Source organism: Ursus americanus, chromosome 3 (genome assembly GCF_024610735.1).
Source record: "Ursus americanus isolate L20-20 chromosome 3, mUrsAme1.1.p, whole genome shotgun sequence".
In the NCBI taxonomy this organism is placed as follows: Eukaryota; Metazoa; Chordata; class Mammalia; order Carnivora; family Ursidae; genus Ursus; species Ursus americanus.
Genome location: NC_142129.1, coordinates 94,949,342 through 94,970,731, shown reverse-complemented (window position 1 = coordinate 94,970,731; position 21,390 = coordinate 94,949,342).

Here is a 21,390-nt window from a genome sequence, read left to right as displayed (position 1 = left end):
AAAGCAATGGGCCAAGGGGCAACCTTCCTCTGCCACCTGAAATGGCAGAGGAAGGAACACCCAGAACTGGGGTTAGTAGTTCCCACAGGGAAGGAGGGGCCGAAAGAGGCGGCTTCAGAAGAGAGATGGAGTGCCACATGTTTGTATAACTCCGAGTTGTGTTTACACTGCAGAGCTCGTGAGGTTACCTGCACCTGTGGTGATCACAGGCTCAGGGTGGGAGCAGGAACAGATAGCAGTGGGTTAGCATCCCAGGAGGTGAGGGGGAAAGATAGCGCCATGGATTCTTGTATATAGACCACTCTACATCAACTCCCCTTTCTTTTTTTTTAATTTAAATTCAATTGGATGACATATAGTACATTGCTAGTTTCAGATGTAGAGTTCAATAATTTATCAGTTGTGTGTAACACCCAGTGCTCATCACATCACGTGCCCTCCTTGATGCCCATCACCCAATTATCCCATCCCCCTCTCACTTCCCCTCCAGCAACCTTCAGATTGTTTCCTGGAGTTAAGAGTCTCTCATGGTTTTTCTCCCTCTCTGATGACTTCCCATTCAGTTTTCCCTCCGTTCCCCTATGATCCTCTGCACTGTTTCTCACATTCCACAAATGAGAAACCATATGATAATTGTCTTTCTCTGATTGACTTATTTCACTCAGCGTAATCCCCTCCAGGTCCTTCCACGTTGATGTAAATGGTGGATATTCATCCTTTCTGATGTCGACTCCCCTTTCTGACCTCTGTTCCTACAATGTTTGAGGTAGGCTCCTCAAGACTCTGCTTGCTCCTTTTGATTTTGGATTTACTCCAGTGTGTGCTACAATGGTCAGAGGGACTGGGAAAAGTTCCGTGAATGGGGGATGAATGCTTATTGAAAACCTACCAGGCACTGGTCACTCAAGGTGGATGCTTTACCAGAGCCACCTAATTCAGTTCTTGTAACACAAAGATTGATTCTTTTCATTTCTGTTTTATGATCAGGGAGCAATCATTGAACAGAGGAGCCAGGATGGGGACTCAGCTCCAACTCCAGAGCTCATTTTCTTCCCAGCACAACACACCATGGTCTTGATGACGAGGCTCACAAACGGCTTTCGCTTTGTAAGTGATGGATGGAGTGTGCAGTCTAACAGACATGGCGGCTGGGCTGGGACTCTGGCTCTTTCTTCTCCCCCACTGTTTGCAGATACCTGACATGGCATCGTACTGAGTATCATGAAGTACGTAAAAGCGTTTATGATACGATCCTTCCTGTTAAGGATGGTATGGTCTAGATGGAACCCAGAAAATGAAGTATAATTCTCACTTAGCAAGTGTGTGTGAAACTTCCTGAAGGGGCTAATTTTGGAGCTGGACCTTGGAAGATGGTTCACTGTTCAGGTGGAGATGGCCTCCAGTAGAACTGATTTGAAGATGAGCAGTGAACGCATGATGTTGAGAACACCTGAATCTTGTCAAGTCTCCTGTTTGCAATCGTAAGCAACTAAGTTACGGAGTTGTCTTAAGCTCTTAGTCATAGGAACACACAGACTTTTAAACTCATAAATCAGGAAGCACTGGATGGCATTTTTATAAATTAATATAGAAAGTAATGGTATCAGTACACTCTTAGCTAGGGAGAACACATAATGATCCACATTCGAGAAGGTGGACTTCAGGCTGATAAGAGGTCAATCTCTTGTTCCCATCTGGCTCATGTTTGATTAATGTATTAAAATGTAATCAACGGTTGCATCAAAGCATAATTTTCTTAAGTTAAAAACATAGCTCTCATAAAGAAGGAGTAGTTGTCAAAACTGCATTCAACTAATTAATGAAGGAATGACTAATGGCAAAACTGGTCACTGAACATTTTTAGGAACTGGGGATGTATCAGCATTTATATATATATAGATATATTCAAATATATGTATCAGCATTTATATATATATTCAAATATATATTCAAATATATATTCAAATATATATATATATATATATATATATATATATATATATATATATATATTTGAGTAAGATTGATAGGTTTGATTCAGAACTTGTTAGTGTCCTACAGGGTAGGAAAACCTTAAACATTAGCTCTATTCTGTCCTGGGCAGAAAATCTACAAATTTGCTAACTTCACAGCCTCTGGGTTCCAAAAGCAAATAGCGAAGTCTGGGCAGACAGCCCCTCTCTGATTTCCAAGTTTTGGATACTTTTCTCAAAGCCAAATCCTGAAACTATCGAATGAACTGGTTAATACCGTTGGGTAGCACCACAGTGCTGAACCCAGTAAAACCAAGTTTTATGAATGCAGCAGGCATGGCACTAAAGAGGCCAAAATGATGTGTCAGAAGTTTTACATGTTAAAAATGTTTGATATTTCCTTGGGTCTTTAGGCTCATGCTAATTTATACATAGTTTTTTGAATTTTGCCACTAGTAATATTGCCAACTTAAAGCAAAATATTTTTCCAATGGAAAATTACCCTGATATTTTGCACATACCGAATTAAAGGCAGTAACCGTAATATCATCCCTCCATTCTTGTTTCTGAAACTGAGTGTCTTAAACTGGACCATCTGTGCTACTAATGAATTTCTAAATATTTATTTATCCGTCTATGATGATAGCTGAACATATTTTCACATATATGTATGTATATACACATGAGATACAACTTTCAATGAAAAATATTATGGAAAAATTTTTAAACATTAATGTCACATTCAGAATAACACTGAGAGACAAACAAAAACCTTAAAATTGCTGAAGAAACAGAGGGATTGAAGAAATCCGGGTATCTTCTCATCTCCCACGGCACCTGCTGTGAACACCAGCTTCTATAATAAACCTCCCTGGGTTTCATGCCTTCAGTTTTCTGCAGTAAGATACCTTGATGCCCACACCGGATGGCTTCTGCCACGTCAGTGTTTACTCGCCACTGATATTCCAAATTTGCATTCCCCATGTCCATGCAGTTGTCGGGACTGCCCGCATCAGGCTACAGCATGTGTGCCTGATGGAGGACCCCGAGTCATCACCTGTACCCCGCACCTAGTTGCTGCCCCCTCCCAGCTGCCCCAGCCCTAGCGCGGGTGTCTCAGTGGTCCGCCGAGCGCTGGGGTGCATGAGCTCGGACACTCACACAAGGCTGCACGCCACCCTCCGCTGCCTCAGGGAAGATGTTCCTCTTGTGTATTCTGCCTGGCGTCTTCATGTGAACGCACTACATCTTGGTGATGATGGCCAAGCAGTTTTTGTTTCCCACCGAACAAAAGCTCCATGAGATGAGTGGTGTCTGTTGAAACGCGACTGAAGCCAGGCAGCGAATGGGCTCATGCTAGTCCCCCCGGCCCCCACCACGCAACCCTCGATAATGCAGGGAACGCCAAGACTCCACTTTGAAGCCCCTTTCATGTTAACTCTACCCAATAAATCATGGTGATCTCCAAGCAGCGACTGGACTGCATACGCTCTCTAGGGTGCGGTGTCCAGGACAGTAGCCACTGGCCACATGTGGCTATTGAGATCTGAATTAATTAAGAGTAAATAAAACAAAAATTTCAAGTTCTCTGTCACGCTAAGCACATTCCAAAGGGTCAGTGGCCACGGCCACATTGGGCGGGGTGGACACGGCACATTTTCATCATTCCGGAAAGGTCTCTTGGGTAGGGCTGTACAGAGCTGGGTGGCGCGTGGGACGTCTTTGGGGGAAGGATGTGCTGTTGGAAAACAGTGCAGCCTGGGAGTTGTACTTACGGGCCTGTTCTAACATTTCTCACTGAAAACCTGCCATGTCTGGCGCTGTGGAGTCCTTAGCACAATGGAGATTGGAATGGACCCTGTTCTCCGAATCTGCTCCCGGCTGTGTGCTCAGCAGAAACGCGATCGGTCAAGTTGTGTCGAAATGTAGTATGTGTCTACTCTTACAATGCTAAAACAAAAGTCAAACAACAACCAAGCTGGGAACACTAGTGAAGACTTCATCGGGGAATTCTGGAATCTCTTTGTTCTGGAGGAGACACCATCTGTGGCCACCGGCCCTCCCGCCTGGCTTGTCCCTGTGGGTCAACAGCGGCCAGATGCCATGTGCCTGCTATCATCTGGGCTCAGTGCCTGCCCGAGCATTCAGAAGGAAGACAGCAGCTGGGCTTCCTTAGGTAACTGCCACGGTCACAGGAAATGGGTCTTGTAGATCCAATATCTGGGTCTCTGCGTAAGGACCAGACGTGGAGGCTGGCCTTCTTACGAGTCTTCTTATGAGTTTGTAGACAATGCTTGCGATTTGGCAGAAAGCACTGGAGTTTTGTTTCAAGAGAGTGGTTCTCTAGTTATCTGGCTTCTCGGTGTCAGGAGGGAGTGAAGGAGAACATGATTTTTGTTCTTTCAGAACATTGCAAAAGTATTGCTTTTGACTTTAGTGACTACAGAACACGATAGAATTTCTTCTAAAATGACGTAAGGTCACTGTTTTGAAGACCCGGTCTCATCGCAATTTGAGCATTCACTAAGCAGTTTAAAGTTTACAGGTCTGGGGGCGCCTGGGTGGCTCAGTTGGTTAAGCGTCTGCCTTCAGCTCAGGTCATGATCCCAGCGTCCTGGGATTGAGCCCCACTCCCTGCTCAGCGGGGAGCCTGCTTCTCTCTCTCCCTCCGCTGCTCCCCCCTGCTTGTGCTCTTTCTCTTTCTCTCTGTCAAATGAATAAAAATAAAATCTTAAAAGAAAATAAAGTTTACAGGTCTGTTTCTTGCACACAGCCTTCTGACAATTCTTGCTAACAACTTTTAAAAGATAAGACACCAGGGACTAAGAGAGAAGTTACTGACCAAGACTGCAGATACGATCATGAGCGTATATATGCGTGTTGGCTTCAGTATCAAGGCTGGAACACATCAAAGAGGTTACCTGTGTTACAGACCATCCGCACTGTTCCAGGGCATTTTCTGTCGAGAGCATCCGGCTTCCACCACGAAACGCTCCCTTGCTCCTAGTGCTTACATGTTTTGATCGCAGAACTCATGTAAACAGTTCCTGAGCTTTGCTGGCTTGCTACATCTTTAGGCTACAATGCAAGCTCCCAGAAGAACGCCCACACACACAGAGAATTCACACACACTTTCAGGAGGCTTGAGGTCCTGTAGAGACAGGTAGGGAGTCCGTGGGCCCCATAAGAAGTTCTGAAAGAAGCCTAAAGACTCAACATACTTTCCTTTCAAGCCCGGCGCTTTCCTGACACTTAGAGAGCCTCATATCCACATGATGGCGGCAAAGTCATAAGGTACCTTCCCACCGTGTTACGTGTTGTCCGAGTAACGCACTGCAGGACCCAGAGCTCATCCCAACTCACGGACTGGTTGTTGAAGGGCACATCATGAAAAGTCGTGGAGAGCGAAGCAAAAGTCAGCACACCTAACTTTCGCTTCTGTGACTATTTTGCTTGGTTCTGAAACCAAGTTATTAGTGCATTTTCCTTAATTAGTGAAACTCTGAGTATTTTTCCCTGAGCCGGATTTTATATTTTAGTAATCAACATAGCGGAATATGGATGGACACATTCTATGTTAAATTACGGATTGAGTATTTGTATACATTCGGCCTCGTACGTCATTCTGTGATACAGGTGGAGAAGTGTAAAGTGCATAACGTTAAGCATTTTTTAAATGTCTTTTAAGAATGTCGGGTTGGCATGACAGCCTTTGTCCTTTTTGCTCAGGGCTCTTTTGTACTTAGAATATTTAGATGTTTAAAAATGTGTTAGTATTTAAGCTTTTTTTTTTTTTTTTTTTTTTTTTTTGGTGTAAAGTTCGATGATTCATTAGTTGCTCCGTGCAATACGTGCCCTCCTTACTCCCCATCACCGGTCTATCCCATTCCCCCACCTCCCTCCTCTCTGAAGCCCTCAGTCTGTTTCTCAGAGCCCAGTGTCTCTCATGAGTATTTAAGCTTTCTTGAGTATCAGACAGAGGTCTGCTACAACTTGCTCGAAGTTGAACTTTGTAGAGTACCTTTCAGTTTTATTGTTTCCTGTCTATATCTTTTTTTTTTAAAGATTTTATTTATTTATTCGACAGAGAGAGACAGCCAGCGAGAGAGGGAACACAAGCAGGGGGAGTGGGAGAGGAAGAAGCAGGCTCATAGCGGAGGAGCCTGATGTGGGGCTCGATCCCATAACGCCGGGATCACGCCCTGAGCCGAAGGCAGACGCTCAACCGCTGTGCCACCCAGGCGCCCCCTCCTGTCTATATCTTAAATGATCTCACCAAGAGCTTGAGATTAATTAATTAATTATGATTTCTTGAGTCTGTTTTTCAGAACACCAGTTCCTTAAAATGCTCCAAGAAGCGTTCTATTAGTCTAAATGAATCCAGAAAATTCTGCACACTGTCTCTGTCTCTTCAAGAGTCGCCGAGCACCTTCTTATCTCAAAGTCTCTGAGAAGTCCTAGAGAAACAAAACTCCTTTGACTTTATGAAAGAGTTGTCCAAATTCTTTGGACAATAGAACATTGAAAATAGCATAATAACTGTTATAATATCCTGCAGAAATAGTGTTCCTTAAAATTTATTCTAACTTGCACAGACATATCAACTTAACTCATTTTTGTCCTACTTTTTTGTGATTCAGATGATGCGTTTTTTATGATAACACTGAACTAAGTGAAAACTGAATTGCAGTTTTATTCTACTGCTAATAAGCATGATTTTAAATAACTTGTCTAATACCTGTGATTCTCAATGGAGTCATTTATAAAACAAACACACGATAAAATGATACGCACATAACATAATAATATCACATCCAATCTCTGATGTTTGGTTATTCGGTCATGTGTAGATGGCCTGCTTTTCAAATACTCCTGCATCCCCCTAAATGCAAAGTAGACAGAGATGAAAGATTCCCAAAATGTGAATCTAATGTGAAAGAAATAAGAAATCAGGTTCAGAATTTGCTCTGCTGCTTGGAACAGAGCACCTGGGCGGTGGCTTGGTTTCTGCTCCTGGGAGAAGCAGGATGGAGATGGCTCGCCCAGCTCCCTCGTTCCCACAGCTCCCTCGGCCTGTTCCTGGCATCGGCAAGTGAGCCGAGCTCAACAGCTGTAGCCAGAGAGGCCACCTGTGCGCCAAGAGGGGCCTGGTGCCTGTGGGAAGAAAGCAGTCATGTCCCAATTGTACGTAGCTGGTTTGCTTCGCTAATGTCCCGTGTGGCACCTGCAGGAGACTCCTGGTGCAGGGCAGGAGTTTGGAAATACTGGTTGGGTGTACATAGGTCTCAGACGCCAGCTCTCTCTCACACAACAATATCAGACATTCCCGGGTTGAGAATGTGGGCTTTCCGCCCTTCATCTAGGCCCACTGATGAGCAAACTCTTGGTCCTCATGGTCCAGGCGAAGGGAGCTCGGTCGGTAAAGAGTGTCTGCCACGGGCCGTGGCTCCATCCGAGGACTGGAATAAGAAAAAACTGCTTTTTCGAGCAAACGGAGACAAATCTACAGTGGGAGCGGGCCAGGGACACTGACTCAGCCTCCGCATCTGGGCAGAGTGGAAAGTTTTCATCATCTTGCAAAAGCATCAGCGTCCCTCGCGATGTGCCAAACCTTCTTGCTTTCCTTCAGAATCATAAATGACGGCGCACCATGGTAATAAGACTTCAAACTTCCTCGGGCAACAGGGTAAAAACCGCAGCGAGTACATTTTTTCCAAATTTATAAGATCTGTGAATGGAAAATATCCAAGGGACCTAACTAACTGGCCCATGAAACCGGTAAGATTTCATTATAACCAATGGCAACAGGCGTCCACATGGTGATTGGAAATCGTGGTGCGAACAGAAGTACTGCATGGTTGCAGAAGAGGGGAGCTGGAGGTGACCAAGAACTCAAACTCAGAATCTCTACAACAAACAAATATGCAGCTCACACCCACAGGTAGCAGCGGGAAGTGGATTGGGGTGCCGCACGCCTTAAAGGACTGTCTTTCGCAACAGTGGACGGCAGCCAGGCACATTTCCACGCACACCGAGCATCTCAGCAGAGTTAATATCTGCAATCGCTCGTATCAAAACTGCTGTTACCAGATCCATGTTGCACCTGGTAGATCCTGGAGACACAGGACCACGTGCCCACAGCCACGTGTCCTCAAACGTCACCCACCATCTCTGTGATTTAAAAATAGGCACGGAATTGAGTGAAACACACTGAAACACGTTTCTTTGGTCCCATCAGAGGACTGTGCCCTGCTCTTTGCTTCAAACAGACCTCATGTGTTCCCGACCGCCCTGTCTTTGGTCTTGGGTCACGGTGTCCATCATGACTAGACTGGCAGCTGGTGATCCAGCTAGGGTGGTTCTCCAGGTCCCGCCACGTGGGATCCCTTTATCAGAGGCTGGTCCTTCCTGTCTTGGGTTAGAAAGTACCCATCATGGGGGGCGCCTGGGTGGCACAGCGGTTAAGCGTCTGCCTTCGGCTCAGGGCGTGATCCCGGCGTTACGGGATCGAGTCCCACATCAGGCTCTTCCGCTATGAGCCTGCTTCTTCCTCTCCCACTCCCCCTGCTTGTGTTCCCTCTCTCGCTGGCTGTCTCTATCTCTGTCGAATAAATAAATGAAATCTTAAAAAAAAAAAAAAAAGAAAGTACCCATCATGGGACACACAGCTGCCCAATTCCGAATTCCCTCCCAGCTGTACCCTTCTAATGCCCGACAGTGTCCTCTTTGACACTTTTCATTTACAAGATTAATGAAGACCATCACTCCTAAGTCACATGGTCTAAAATGCCATGTGATTGTCACCGATTCTGAACTGGTAGCTGAAATTAAGGACTTACTCCGTTCATTCATTCATTCATTCATTCATTCATTCATTCGTCAAGAATTCATGAGAAGCTTGTTTTACTCCAGGTACCTGGTGACCTTCTGAGATCAGAAAGATACATACCATCCATGTTCACCTGTGAGGAATTTTTTCCTCAATCTCTGCTCCGTTCCCATTTAATGATTTCTGGCATTTTTCTGGAAGTTGCTGCTATTTCTTCCTCCTTCTCCCCTAGTTGACAATCTCGATTTCTCAGCCTGCCCGTTAACTGTGTTCGTCACAGGACCTGACTCCCTCAGTGCGCCCCTGGAATACGCCCCGAAGGTGATGGGTAGCACGGGGAACCAGCAAGTGGGCAAGCCTGGGTGGATACAGCAGAGTCACCATATGAGAGTCTGTATTCCCGATTTCATAGGGGAAACCTTGCCACCCTCCTGTTGCTGTCCTTCAAAGAAGACCAGTGTAGTTTGCCGAGAAGCCTCACAGGACACCATCCGTTTCTATGAGACATTGAGCAGAGTTGTTTAAAGTGAGGAAGTGGGCTCACTCTTGGGTGCCCAGATGGTAAGACAGGAGGTGAAGAAGCTCTACGGGCAGGATGGGGCCTCTTCTTTGAAGAGCAGCGATCAGACTCAGCTTCCCCGGAGCCAGGCCCTCTCTCCCTCTTGCGATGGGGGACTGCAGTTCCTCATGGGTCCTGAAGGTCCCAGGTGGTGGGAGTTGGCTTTTCCAACCAAAGCCTGTGACTAGGGGATGCCCAAATGCGAGTGCATGACATCATGCGACTCCTTAATACCTCCGGTATTGAAGCTGTCTACCCAAGCTTCCCCCAGAGGTAGGGGACCACAGGGAGAGGTCAGTGGGCCTCGCCTCCCTTCCAAGAAGCTGTTACATTTTCTATTCCTCTATGACCCCAGCCCACATCACAATATATTAGAAGTACAAGTTCACTCGTTGGCATTGCAAGTGCGATACCTCCTGCTTTGTTCTTTTTTCTTAAGATTGCTTTGACTTTTTGGGGTCTTTTGTGGTTCCAAACACATTTTAGAATTTTTTTTTTCTATTTCTATGGAAGATGCCATTGGAATTTTGAGAGGGATTGCACTGACTCTGCAGCTCCCTTTGGGGAGAATGGACATTTTATCAATATTAATTCTTCCAATCCATGAGCATAGAGTATCTTTCCATTTCCTTGTGTCGTCTTCGATTACTTCCGTCAGTGTCTTAGAGTTTTCAGGGTACAGATCTTTCACCTCCTTGGTTAAATTTGTTCCTAGGTATTTTATTTTTTGTGATACTATTGTAAATGGGATTGTTTTCTTAATTTCTCTTTCTGGTCCTCTGTGGCTCATGTGTAGAGACTCAACTTCTCTGTTAAGTAGGCTATGCACTTCTCCACATTGACGATCTGTAACTTATTTCTTAACTATTTACGGGACAATTTGTCATGCTATTTTAATGTGATGGAGTCATATTTTTTCAGGGTTTTTTTTTTTTTACTGCTTTTGTGGTCTCATTTGAGAAATTAGGAAGATATTCTTTTATATATTCTTTCAAGAATTTAAAAGTTTTTTTTTCTTTTCAAAGTTAGTCTTTTATACCACATCTTGAACTTATTCTGAGGTATGGTGCTATTGATGTAATTTTATTGTTTCTATTTGGAAAACCAGTTGTTCCAATACGATTTAATAAATGAATTCCTCTCTTTGCATGATTTATAATGTCTTCGCTATTGTATGCCAACAAGCCGTTCTTTTATGGGTCTATGCTATTGATATATTTTCCTAGCCCTACACCATCTTCATATTGTCCTAATTAATATAGTTTATAATTAACAAATTTAATATAGCTTATAAATAAGCCTTTATATGTGCTAAGTCAAGTCATCTTGTTTCTTTCTCTGAATTTTTACTGGCTCTTTGAGATGGGTGTTTTTTCCATCATTGTATGCATTTTTAAAATCAAGGTTAAATACCCATTAAGTTTCACCATTTTAACCATTTTCAAGGGTACAGTTTAGTGGCTTCTGCTACATTCGCGATGTTGCGCAACCGTCCCACTGCTTAGTTCCAGAACATTTTCATCACCTCGAAGAGAAACCGTGTGTCCGTTAAGCAATCACGCCTCTTTTCCCTCTTGCTTGGTCCAAGACAACCACTAATGTGCTTTCTGTCCATGGGTTTGCCTCCTCTGGACATTTCATATAAATGGAATCACAGTATTTGCTGTTTTGTATCTGTTTTTTTTTTTTTTAATTTGGCATAAAATAGTCAATTTTGCTTGTGCTGTAGCGTGTCTGGAAATCCTTGCTTTTTATGACTGCATGATATGCCATTGTATGGCTCTGCTGCGTCTTATTTCTTCATTCATCAGCTGGTGGCCATTTGGGTTGTTTCCACTATGCGGTTACTGTGAATAATGCTGCTGTGAACACGTGTGCCCACGTTTCCATTGGATCATGTGTGTTCAGTTCTACCGGTGCAGACTACCTACCTATCTGTAGCTGTTTGAGGAACCGCCAGAGTGCTGTCCTCAGTTGGCTCTATCATTGTGCATTCCCACCAGCAATGTATACAGAGTCCAGTTTCTCCAAATTTGTGCCAACATTTATTATTGTCCGTTTTTTATAGCTATTCTAGTGGCGGTTGGATGGTCTCTCATTGTGATTTTGATTTGTATTTCCACAATGACTGTTTATGATGAGCGTCTTTTCATGTGCTTCATGCCTATTTGCACATCTTCTCTGGAGGAAAGTCTATTCAAGTCCTTTGCCCGTTTCTAAATTGAGCTGTTTGTCTTTTCATTGTTGAGTTGTAATAGCTCTTTATATATTCTGGACACTGTATGTGATCTGCAAACATTTTCCCTCATTCTGTGAGTCACATTTTCACTCTCCTGATAGTGTCTTTTGGTGTACGAGGTTTTAAATTTTGCTGCAGTTTGGCTTGTGTTTGTGCTTTTTGTGTCATATCGAGGAAAACCATTGCTTAATCCAAGGTCACAAACGTTTACTCTTACAGGTATGAATCCTCCAATTTCATTCTTCTTTCTCAGGATTGTTTTGTCTATTTGTAATTCTGTCTGTATTTTAGAATCATCTAGTTCATTTCATTATAAAAGGCAGTTGGAATTTTGATAGTAGATAAATTTGGGGGATTTCCGTCTTGATAGTATCAAGCTTTTGGATTCGTGGACATCGATATCTTTCCATTTGGTTAGGTCCTACTCAATTTTTTTCAACAGTGTTTTGTAGTTTTCAATATATTAGCCTTTAATCTCTTTTAAAAATTTAATCATAGGGGCGCCTGGGTGGCACAGCGGTTAAGCTTCTGCCTTCGGCTCAGGGCGTGATCCCGGCATTCTGGGATCAAGCCCCACATCAGGCTCCTCCGCTGGGAGCCTGCTTCTTCCTCTCCCACTCCCCCTGCTTGTGTTCCCTCTCTCGCTGGCTGTCTCTATCTCTGTCAAATAAATAAATAAATTCTAAAAAAAAAAATTTTAATCATAAATATTTTATTCTTTTTTGGTGCTATTATGAATGGAAATTTTCATCTTTTTTGTTTTTGACTTGCTCATTGCCAGTATATAGAAATAAAACTTTTTCATGTTGCTCTCGTGTCTTGCAGGTCTGTTAAACTACTTAATTGTTCCAACTGTTTTTGAGGTTTTTTTGTGTGAGTTATTTGGGGTTTTCTCTATATAACACATGCCATTTGTGATATGGGGTAGTTTTGTTTTTTCCTTTTTAAGTTTAATGCTCTTAATTTTTCTTGCCTAATTACCCTACCTAGAACCTTCCAGTACAATGTTCAATAGAAGTAACAAGAGTGGAAATCCTTGTCTTATTGGTGATCTTAAGAGGGAAGACTCTTGGTATTTCAGCCTTAAGTATGATGTTAGCTGTGCATTTTTAATAGATGCCCTTTATCAGGTTGAGAAAGGTCCCTTCTATTCCTATTCATTGAGTGGTTTTATCATGTAAAAGAGTGAGATATTTTGTCAATATTTTTTGCATCAGTTAAGATTATGGTGTGTTTTTCTTTATTCTATTAATATGGTATATTACATTTATTATTATTATTGTTATTATTATTTGTATGTCAAACTACCTTTGTATTCCTTGCATAAGTCTCACTTGGTCATTGTGATGGTTAATTTTATGTATCAAGTTGGTAGGCCATGGTACCCAGAATTTGGGACAAACAAGTCTGGATGTTGGTGTGAAGGCATCTTTTAGACTTTGAGTAAAGCAGATCACCTCCCACAATGTGAGGGGGCCTGATCCAATTGGGTGAAGGCCTTAAAAGAAAACAGACTGAAGTCCACCAAGGAAGAGGGAATTCTGCTTCCAGACTACCCTTGACTTGAGATGCAACATGAATTCTTTTGTGGGTCTCCAGCCTGCCTTCTTATCCTTCCGATTTTGGACCTGCCATTCTTCCATAGTCGTGTGAGCTAATGTCTTAAACTAAATCTCCTTGTTTTCTCTCTCTATATGTATTCTATTGGTTCTGTTTCTCTGGAAAACTGATTAAAACACTCATGAATTATCATCCTTTTAGTAAGCTGCCAGATCTATTTGGCTAGTATGGTGTTGAGCCTTTGTGCCTCTATATTCATAAGGGACATTGGTCTGTAGTTCTCTTTTCTCATAATCTCTTTGCCTGGCTTTGGTGTCGGGGTCAAACTGAGCTCAGAGAGTGAGTTTGGAATAATGCCTCCTTTTCTATTTTTCGGAAAGGTTTGGGAATGGTTGAACGTTAATTCTTTAAACGTTTGATAGAATTCACTTGTAAAGCCATCTGGTCCTGAGCTTTTCTTTGTTGGATTTTTTTTTTTTTGATTACTGATTTGATTACTTGTTAACAGATCTTCTCTTTCTTCTTGAGTTGGCTTTGGTAGCTTGTATATTTTTTAAGGAATTTATTCATTTCAGCTTAAATTATTTGGTTTTTTTTTGGCATATAATTGTTCATCATATTCCCCTATAATATTTTTATTTCTATGTTTGTAATCATGTCATCACTTTTCTTCCTGAGTTAGTAATTTGAGTCTTCTCTCTCTTTTTCTTGGTCAGTTCAAGTTTTATCAATTTTGCTAATCTTTATAGAGAACTGGCTTTGGGTTTTATTTCTTCTGTTGATTTTGAATTTCATGTTTTGTTTGTCTCCGCTCTAATATTTATTATTTCCTTCCTTTTTCTTGATTTCAGTTTAGTTTGTTGTTCTTTTTCTGCTTTCTTAGGGTGAAAGGTTAAGGTTCTGATTTGAGATAATTCTTCCTTTTTCATGCAGGCCGCAGCAGCTGTGAGTTTCCTTCTGACCCACTGCTTTCACTACATCCTGTCAGTTTCTTGTGAGTTCTTCTTTGGCTCACAAGTTATTTAGGAATGAGCTGTCTTATTTCTCATATTTTTTAATATCCCAAATTGCCTTTCTTCTTGATTTCTAATTTTATTTTATTGTGGTCAGAAAAGATACTTTATGTTATTCAGTCTTTTAAAATTGACATTTCTGTTGTGGCCCCATGTATGATTTATCCCAGAGAATGTTCCAGCACATTCCATGCACAGCATGTGTATTGTGCCAGATTTAGTGTTCTAGGAATGTGCGTTTGTCTCGTTGGCTTATAGCTGTTCAGATCCTGTTTTCTTATTGATCTTCTGCCTGGGTGTTTTATCCACTATTGAAAGTTGCATAGCGAAGTCTCCAACTGTTATCAGAGAATTGTCTATTTCTCCCTTCGATTCTGCCAGTTTTGGTTTTGTGTCCATTAAGGTTTTGTTATTTGGTATATATGTGTTTATAATCATTATATCTGTCGATGAATTAACCCTTTTATCATTATAAATTGTCCTTGTCTCTCTGACAAATGTGTGTTTCAAAGTCTGTTTTGTGTGATATTAGTACAACTGCCCTAACTCCATCCGGGTACTGCTTAACCTATTTGTGTCTTTGAACTGAGAGTGTCTGTTGGAACTTGGTTTTACTTGCTGCTGTCATGACCTTTGGCAGTGCTCTTTATTACTTCTGTGGCTTTGGGTCAACGTCTAGCATCCTTTCATTCCATCCCAAAGGACTTCCTTTAGTACTACCTGCCATGCAGGTCTGCTAGCAATGAACTCTACCACATTTTGTTTATTTGGAAATATCTCAATTTCTCCTTAGTTTTTAAAGGAAAACATTTTTTTTTTCATATGTACGAAGCTTGCTTGAAAGTTCTTTTCCCCCCTCACTTTAAAGATATCATTCTACTGTCTTTTGTCCTCCATAGTTTCTGATGACCGTAGTTCTAACATTTTCTGTTAATTTTACTGGAGTTTCCTTGTTCACAATGAGTCACTTTTGTCTGAGTATTGTCAGCTTCATTATGTGTCTTGGTGTGGATGTATTTGACTTATCCTATTTGCAATTTATTGAACTTCTTAGATGTATAGATTAGTGTGGTTCACCAAATTCGGGAAGTCTGTGGCTGGCGTTTCCGTTACGTAGTCTTTCTGTCCATTTTTATGTCTCCTCTTACTCTGGGACTTGCATTATGCATATGTTGACATGCTAAACAGCACCCTACATGTCTCTCAGGCTCTTCCTTTTTTTTTCCTCATTCTTTTTTCCAACCCGCAGACTAGGTAATCTCAGCAGACCAATCCTCAAGTCTGCTAATTCTTTCTTCTGTCTTCCCTCATCTGCTATGACCTTTTCATTTATTACTTTTGACTCTAGTTTTGCATTTTGTTCCCTTTTGCAATATCTGTCTCTTTATATCTATAAAGACATTGAACATTTTATGACTTATATCTCTTTATCGATATAATTTCTCTATTGGTGAGACACTATTCTTTAGTTCTGCTGACATGGTTTCCTTTTTAGTTCTTTAAACATGTTTAAAATAGCTGTTTTAGTGTCTTTGTCTAGTAAGCCCACTGTGTGGACTTCCTTGGGGACAGTTTCTGCTAATTGCCTTTTTCTCATGGGTGTTCCTTATTACTTTGCTTGATTCCTAATATTGTGTTGAACACTGGGTATTTTGAATATTATGATGTAGTGACTTTGGAAATCAGATTCTTCTTTCTCTTTTTCAAGGGTTTGCTGGCTGCGTCTTTTTTTTTTTTAATATTTTATTTATTTATTTGACAGAGAGAGACACAGTGAAAGAGGGAACACAAGCAGGGGGAGTGGGAGAGGGAGAAGCAGGCTTCCTGCTGAGCAGAGAGCCTGATGTGGGGCTTAATCAGAGGATCCTGGGATCATGACCTGAGCCAAAGGCAGATGCTTAACAACTGAGCCACCCAGGTGCCCTGCTGGCTGCCTTTTGCTGTAGTTATTATTTCCTGTGTTTTCATGACTTTTCTGAACAAATTCCATACGGTCTCTCTTCTTGTTGTGTGTGACCAGTGATGTTCCTGTTCCGTTCACTTAGTGGTTGGCTAGTGATGATGTGTGTATGTGGGGGCACCCCTTCCTTGTTCAGTCAGGGGGTCCCGACTCTGCCTTAGCCTTCACTTCTGGCGGCCAGCACAACCTCAAGGTCAGCAGGTGAGAGGTCAGGGTCTTCCCGGGTCATCATCGGGCATGCTCACGGCCTTCTGGATTCTCAGGACTGCCAGAACCTTTCCAAGCCCTTCTTCCTCAAGGCATCTTCCCCCAGGTTTTCTGCCCAAATTCTAGTTACTCTATTCTCGCGCACCACCAGAGGTGGCAGTAACTAAAACATCTTCCTGTAGGGGCACTTGATGAATATCCGCCAGGCATCAGGTGAGTTCTGAGACAGACAGAGAAAAGGTAAGCCCTTTAGGTCAGTTTTGAAGGGAGCCACCAAACAGGTTGCAACCAATCATTATAATTCTTGGTGAATGAAGCCCCTTCTGCTGTGCCCGACGCTGGTCTGGGAAGGCAAGCCATTGTTTTCCAGGCTGTTGGTAAGCTGGGCGCAGAAGCTGGGACTGAAGAGTGAGTTCATGCTTCAAAATGCAGTGTTCTTGCAAAGTTTTGGAAGTTTTTCTTCAATGAATGTTTTCCTGGTTGAGACAGTGAGCAAGATGGAAGCACCATCTTCTAGTAGCCACATCTCAGAACCCCATCTCTTTTGTGGTATTGTGCTTCCCAGAGGCAAGTCACTCCGTCCAGCCCACTCAGGAGTGATCACACAAAGGTGTGTATCTTCGAGGCATCGCTAGGACCCATTTTAGAAGCTGCCTCCCGTGCTAGGTTAGACCTTCAATTAAGTCCCATCATTATTTTAGATTCATTTTCGTAATTACATTTTTCTCTCTGTCCTTAAGAATGGATATTTTGTACTGGATGTTTCCTGATTATGCTCCAATAAGAAATAATCCCACTTAACCTGTGCTCTTCTGTTTGTTAAATTTATCCTATAATTTCTTTATTTCAGACGCTGTATTTTCCTCCCTGGAATTATCATTTGGTTATTTTTATATTATAATTCTCAATTGAAATTTTTCACTTCTTACTATTGTTTTCCATCATTTTCTCTCATTTTCTTGAACGCTGAAGTAGAACTAGTTTAAAGTCATTTCTGGCTAACTTCAAAGTCTAGGGAGCCTGCGGATCAGCTCATGCTATTTGCTTTCTTCCCCAGCTATAACTTATGTACTCCTGTGTTTCAAAGTAAATAGTAATCTTTTAGAATGACCTTTATCATGGATTTGAAATTTGTAAAGCTTCCAGGTAATGTTCTCGTGAAGAAGGTTTACCCTTCCCTTCCCTGGGCAGGTGGGAACGGTCATTTAGTTTGACTGGAGATTATGTGCAGTGGAGATGGGGCTGTCTTTCTTGTAAGGCTCAGTCCCCCTGGGCCTCCCCGGTGGCAGAGAGTCTGTGAATTCCACAGGGCCGCCACCCTACCCATCGGAATCATAACCTTTGTTTTGTCAACTGCCACAATTCTCTTCTGTTTAGGTTTTTATGTTGATACCCCACATCGCACAGAATTGTATGCCCTCAGTGTGGGGAGGGAATTTTACACAGATAATGAAGAAGCTGTGTGAAGCTGCAGGAGGGCCCGTGGTGACAGGTGTGGCAGCTACGAGTGGTCAAACTGTTGCTTTTAAAATATAAACTGGGATAGACCAGTGATGGGTATTAAGGAGGGCACGTATTGCATGGTGCACTGGGTGTTATACGCAACTAATGAGTCATCGAACTTTACATCGGAAACCGGGGATGTACTGTATGGTGACTAACATAATATAATAAAAAATCATTAAAAAAAAAGAATGCCTGGAATAAAGGGATGCATGTGAATTTGTGAATTACTTACTTACTGACAGACTGAAAATAAAATTCGAAATCAAGGCAAACTATTAAAAAGATCATCCCTTGCAGGTTGAGATCTAAGGTGATTTCAAAATCTCTTAGGATTTTTATCTCCAATCTTTAAGAGGGATTTTTCTGTTCTTTGTTTTGTGTTATTTTTTTAAATTTGTGGATAATTTTCATGTATAAGAGTATTGAACCTCTGTGAGCATTTGCTGGAAGTCACATAATTTAAAGGACCCGAAAGAATTGGGAAGACACATAACATAAAGTCGTCTGGGCACATTTCAAGTTAGGGGGGTTCTTCTCTACAGCCACCAGTGGGAATGATGAGGAAGGAGGTACAGAGCTCTGGCTTCATCTAGACCAGGCCGAGCAGCAAGACCGCCTGAATCCACCAGATTTGCAAGGACATTCATGCTCCTTGTGGCGATTCAAAGCTTAACATGTGCCCAAGTCAAAACCTAGCAATATTAACAACAGCCTGTGCGATCAAACTGAGAGGCTCCTGCTTCTTCCTCATGAAAACATCCCTGAAGACGGCCGGACCACACAGCACTCTTCCCGTTGTCGATGCAGGTTACGGCATGTTGCCATGACTCACGATAAATTTATTTAATGATGTTTATTCCTGCAACGCGCCAAGAAAGACCCATTTTGAACTGTTTGCTTTCCAATTCTTATCAGAGATTTGGTTGAGGACGTTTGATATTTGAGAAACATGAGGACACAAGCAGGCCAGCCATTTACCCCTCGATATTCTGTGGGGCTTTTTTTTTTTTTTAATCACTTTTGAATTTCATGTGCTTAGCCTCCCCATCCCCCTAACATAAACCACACGTTTGCATCATTTTCGTGAGTTTTTATGGTATGTGTAACTTTAGCTTTTTAGGACGTTAACGCAGAGAAAAGTCACGTCTCTGCGCTTTTTCGGGATTGCTACAAAGACCTTGGTCACGTGCTGGTGTAAGGTCCCAGTGCAAAATTGAATTTGGAATTTAAGGCAAGCACAGTGGAGTGAGGTTGATTTTGGGACCATGAAATCTATGAGTCTTTGTGCTAGCATTGGGCAGGTGTACAATTTCAAACAATCGCAATTACTATCAGTTCACTTCAGTATTTTCATCTGTCAAACAGCAATATTGTGATATCTAACTGTCAGGGTGCTGTCGGTAATAATGAGAGCTTCTCTCTAGATTTTGAAAGCTCTGTTGTTTTTTATCACTCGACCCTTCTTATTTATAACACCGACCAGAACACCCCGATCATTGGTCAGAAGTTTGCCTGACAAATTTTATCAGACAGTAAAGTTCAATAGCCCATCAGGTTTTTCCTTTGCTTCTAGATTACCCAGGACTGAATTTAATGATTGCTATGGACACTGTCAATTACCGTATGTAACTAATTCATATAAGTTTTAGTGTATGTTACTTCTTTCCTATTTGCCTTAAATTCCTATCTGGTAGATGTGTACACAGTCCCTAATCCTTTCAAATGTGGTAAGAATATACATTGTGAACGACAAATCATTTTTATTAAGAAATTCGTGTGGCGAATGTTACGTATCCAGTAAACAAAGCACGTTAATAGTTAACAGTGACCATTAGCTCCCATCCACTTGGCATGTCCTGGAAACAGAAGTTCTACGGTGAATTTACTAGTGTATTCTGGCTTTAAATAATAAGACTATCAGGCTGGAGTGGTGTCCAGCTGGAGACAACAGAACTAGAAGGAAACTGAAATTACTGAGTGAATGCAGTGGCTTTGCGGAGGGGAACCTGAGCCCATGAAGTAAGACGATGTGCAGTTAGCAGAATGGCTCCCTCGACTACAAAACCTTGCATCCCAGAGACTTGCTGCTTCCCCTGCTCCTGTCCCCACTGGGTCCTCCCCCAGCTCCAGTGAACAGGTGCCTTCATTTCTTCTGCAGCACAGGAAACACCTCCAAAACACAGTGGGGTAGGCAACACCCTTTTTATTAGACTCTCTGATTCCGTAGGTCAGGAATTTGGATGCAGGTGGTGTGTTTGGTTTCTCTTTACCCACCACACCTAGGGCCTCAAGTGAGAAGACTCAACAGCTAGGGCTGAGTCAAAGTGCCCAGGGTAGAATCACCCAGAAGATTCTTTTCTCCGTTGCCTGGTATCAGGGATGGGGTCACTCAAATGCTTGGACTGGAGTGTTTCCAGGTGGCTTCTTTTGGCTTCAGGAATGGTCATTTGGGGTGATCAGACTCCCTATATGATGGTTCAGGACTCTGAGGGCAAGATTTTATGTGATTCAAGGACGGAGACTCCACATCTTGATGGGAGGAGTATTGCACAATAAAATTGCCAGAAAGGTATTTACTGAGGCTCTTCTTGGGGGAATGGAGAGGCGTGAGGCACATTCTCCATCTTCAAAGAGCTCCCAATGTATAAAGAAACAAAGGCAGATACTATTCAAACTGATCTATTATGACACCATAGCGATTAATATTCTGACTTTGCAACAGGGGTAGTGAATAAATTAATGACCCAGAGTACAGAGTACAGACTATAGGAACAGACCGAAGACTATGGGATTTTGATAAATGGTGATAGTGTCATGGGAGGTCTTATTTCAAAGGTGGGACTAAATAACATATGGAGCTAAGAAAATGTATTTCTACATGGAATTTGTGAAATAGAAGCCTACCTCCCACCATAGAAAAATTAAGTCCAGATGGATTAAGGACTTACAGTCAAAAGCAAAGCTTTAAAACTGGTAGAAGCAACATAGATGAAAATCATTCTGACCTTGGGGTTGAGAAGAATTTCTTAAGCAAGACAAAAACATACTAACCACAAAAAAAAAAAAAATGATTGATGAAGTCCACCCCATTGAAATTAAAAACATCTGCTTATCACAAACATTCTTATAAATAGCAAAAAAAAAAGCTAAAAATGGGAGAACATATTTATAATATATATAGCTGAAATGTGACCCCCATCTCTCCACCCATCCATTCATTTATCTTTCATGTACCAATAAATGAGAAAAAGACAAACCATCCAATAAAAAAAAAAAATGGACAAAAGACACAACTAGCAATTCACTGAAGAAAAATACAGGAAGGGCCAATAAAAAATGAAGACTTTCTTCATTCATTAGCAATGACGAACGTATCAATCAAACTGCCGAGATGTAGCTTCCTACTGATTTGATTGGCAAGAATTAGGGGCACCTGGGTGGCACAGCGGTTAAGCGTCTGCCTTCGGCTCAGGGCGTGATCCCGGCGTTATGGGATCGAGCCCCACATCGGGCTCCTCCGCTATGAGCCTGCTTCTTCCTCTCC